This window comes from Dromaius novaehollandiae, chromosome 5, assembly GCF_036370855.1.
Source record: "Dromaius novaehollandiae isolate bDroNov1 chromosome 5, bDroNov1.hap1, whole genome shotgun sequence".
Lineage (NCBI taxonomy): Eukaryota > Metazoa > Chordata > Aves > Casuariiformes > Dromaiidae > Dromaius > Dromaius novaehollandiae.
Window position 1 is genome coordinate 15,300,995 of NC_088102.1, and position 3,544 is coordinate 15,304,538.

Consider the following 3,544-nt stretch of genomic DNA (forward strand, 5'->3'; position numbering starts at 1 on the left):
TACGTTGTGAGTGGGATGAGTCCAATTAACAGCTTCTGTGACCCTGTGAAAGAGTCACAATGGGGCTTGGCAATGTATTGTTCAGTCTCATTAGGCCTAATTTTAGCTGCCATGTTTCAGGAGTCAAATTCACAAACCTGCACTATACAATTTATCAAAACACTTAGGTGCCTTAGGCCTGGAACTCACAATCACTTAAACACTAAGGGATTTAACTAGGAATGTAACTAAGATATTTAATTTCTAAATGCAGCCACCATAGTCTTTCTGTATGGCCCGGACATGTACATGTCTACAGGGCAATCTGCCTTGCAGTTTACCCAAGATCAAACTTCCCTATGAAGACAGTCAACTTTCTTCATCAGCTGTGTGGGAAATCTAGAGCAACTTTGCTTCTGACACTCAGTTAACTGCTTAAAATAAAATGGGTTGCATCCAGCCCTGAATGGGGCAGCAGAAAATAGCCAACAGAACACACTTGAAAAACACTAAAGGTTGTGGCAGATCACCTGAAATTCCACCTATCTCCTACATTTTGCTGCCTGCCTTGCAGGTCCCTCTGTGAGGCTAGGATGCATGGCACCGTGCTATTTATTGCCCTTCCCTTGTGTATGAATGGCAGGTTTGCTCTCACTTTTTGAAATAGATTATAGAGAGCTGATAGCTTAATGGATTATGAATAATTTCTCACGAGCAATGGACTCTAGACTGTTTGTACCCTGAGGAAATTCAGCCTCAGCCTGCTGCCAGAACGGACCTGATGGAAAAGCACCCCTTGATGAAGTTCTTATTGGAAAACCTTTCCAGCATGGTGCATGTAATATATTTACAGTGACAATGTTGGGGCACTGCAGTCTGAGCTAAAAGATGATCCTCAAGGAATTGAACTAGACCAAGATTTTACAAATGCCTATCTTACTACTTCAACTGAGGCTTGTAATATAGTCTGATACGAGGGAGAAAAATAAAGGTAAAATATTAACATACTCTCCTGTTGCCATCCCTTAAACAGATTTAAGACTTTCTCTTAGCCTGATTGATCCCATTCGTAAGGTTTGTAGGGTTGCGAAAGAAAGGAAAATGGGGTGAAAAGAAGACCCAAGATGGGGCTATGGAAGTAAACCTTTGGGTCATTTCTTTATTTGATTTTTTCCAGATTTATCTTTTGATTTTCAGGGATGTACAGCACTGATTAGGCTCTCTCATCATTTCCCCTCATGGAAATAAATTACTTAAGAAGCAGATTTTTAGCAGAGCTGCAGGTGTTGGGGAAGGCAGAAGATTATACACATAACTGTGGTTAACATGATGACTTCTCTTGCCTTTCTGTCAGTCTGGAAAGGCCTCTGCATCATGAAGAATTCACTTTAGGGCTTGGAGAAGCATGAATGGTGCTCCACAGGTAGTCAAACACGTCACAGAAAGGTTCATCTTCATGATTGCATACCCTCCAGATCACTCCTTCATTCCTATGCCCTCTTTCTTCTAACAGTTGTTAAAATCGGATCTCATTTTGAAATGAGCTTCAGTGTCCTGATTTTAAAAGGGTCACTGGAGATGGTGCGTTAGGCTGAGCTTTATCTTTTTCAGTGGTGATTCAGTCACAGAAAACAAATGATACACTGTTCATAAGACTTATTTACCTTTTCCACATAATTTTTTTTTCTCTTTTAATGAGAATTAAGAGTGCTCTTTCTTTTTCTTCTTCAGCTCCTGCCAATTTGAGTTTTTGAAAGGTGCCAGATTGGCTGTGCTGGAGATTAAAATCCTTTAATTACCCACCAAACAGGTTATGTATGGACAACAGAAATGTAAGCTTCCTCATGCCATCCTGCTGTTATGTGCTACCACGTTCCTGAGGCCTGCTAGTCTGCCAGTCTTGCTGAAAGAAAGAAAAGCAAAAGATCAGATTCTCACCTAGTGAAAAATGACAGTACTCCAAAGAACTATGCTGCTTTAAGCTCTATCCCTTTGATTTGATCTAGATATTCAGGGGAAGAAATAATCAGTCAAAATTAACTCTCTGTGAAAGATGATTGGTTATTTCCAAGCACAAAACTGACTGATACCACTTAAATGTATTAGGCTGCAGATAGTCTTACTGTATTTGCTTAAATATTAATGTGGCATGTCTCTAACTTTTGAATTTGAAGTACCTTCCATCTTTTTATCAGTTTCTGTAAAATAGTACTTCCTTAAATTCTTCTTACATATATTCCCACTTTACTTAAACCTAAATCCTCTAGTTCTAGTCTCTTCAACAAACTCAAATAGATCATCAAGCTTAATTTTATAATAATCTTCAGCTAGTTTAAATACCTCAGTCATGTCACCTCTTAATCATCCTTATTATTCTTCCAAGACTAAGTAATTCTCTCCTCATATGTAAACTTTTCCATTCTATTTATCAACTCATTTTCACTGCACTCTGCTGTCTTGATTTCTATTTTCCTGTATATACAGTGACCTTATCAAAACTGCATGGACCAAATTCTAATCTCAGTCACGACACTCTAAATCCAGAGTAACTGACTTCAGTGACTGGCTTTGATTTGATGTCAATGGATTTACTTCAGATTTACTCTGCTGTAACTAACCTCACAGTCTAACACTATACCATTTAAAGCTAGCATCTCAAAATACCCTTCTGTTTCTGTTACACACTCTTTTGAGTCCAATTATCACTCTTTTGACTCCCTTTTAAACAAATCACATGGGAAATCTAAGTGGAGGTCCCATTTTTACTTCTTTTTTGTATCATTAATTATTTGATGCTTATTCAATTCTTGAAGTATTTCCTGATAAATGCCTACCTGAGTCATATCAATATCTTATATGGAAGATAGATAATACCTTTATGTATGTTGTGCGGTTGTCATTCTACCTTTGTTAAATAAAATCTTGGAAAGGAAGGACCATCATGAATTCCAGTACCTTCTCTTTTATCTACATGGATTTCATGGACTTGTTTCCTTACACATATATGTGTGTCAGTCCCTTTTCTTCCACTTTTCTCATGTTTATGTTATAATTTTTTGAATCCCAAAAGAAGTTCACAGGAAATTGAAATGACGAGATGCAGCAAGTTTTCACCAAAGCAGATTCTCAGCTGAAAAACAAAGCAGCAAATCTTGGCAATGGAAGAGGATTCATTCCAGCATATTTGTGGAGATTTTAAGAAGAGGTAAAAAGTTTTGATACTATCCACCCTCATCCCCCAGGAACACTTTCAAGTGTTGTCTTTCCATCTATCTATTTGATTGGACCAGCAAGTTGAAGGGACTCCTCGTTATGTTCTACAGTCTTGCTCTTTACTGTCTGCCAAGTTTTTCCCATCTAATGGGAATTTTCAAAGATAAGACTTTTACATTGTCCAAGGTCATGCCCTGAAGGTACATAGGATATTTCATTCATAGAGCTATGTGCTGGGATAGACCAAGAACTCTGCAAAAAGTTCAGATAAAATCAATAACTTTGCTTATAACAGCAGGTTATGGGATTGCCCGTATGCCTGGAATCTGTTAAGACAGGACAAAGAACTTGT

General features: G+C 38.0%; 1 long non-coding RNA gene across 1 annotated transcript; it reads right to left on the reverse strand.

The window, feature by feature from the left end:
* Window positions 1–1,128: 1,128 nt before the first annotated feature.
* LOC112989966 (uncharacterized) lies at window positions 1,129–3,104 on the reverse strand. Its single transcript, XR_010389597.1, has 2 exons — window positions 2,935–3,104; window positions 1,129–1,882 (listed from the first exon to the last, which is right to left on the reverse strand). It is a non-coding gene; the product is annotated as an uncharacterized LOC112989966 (long non-coding RNA).
* Window positions 3,105–3,544: the final 440 nt, after the last annotated feature.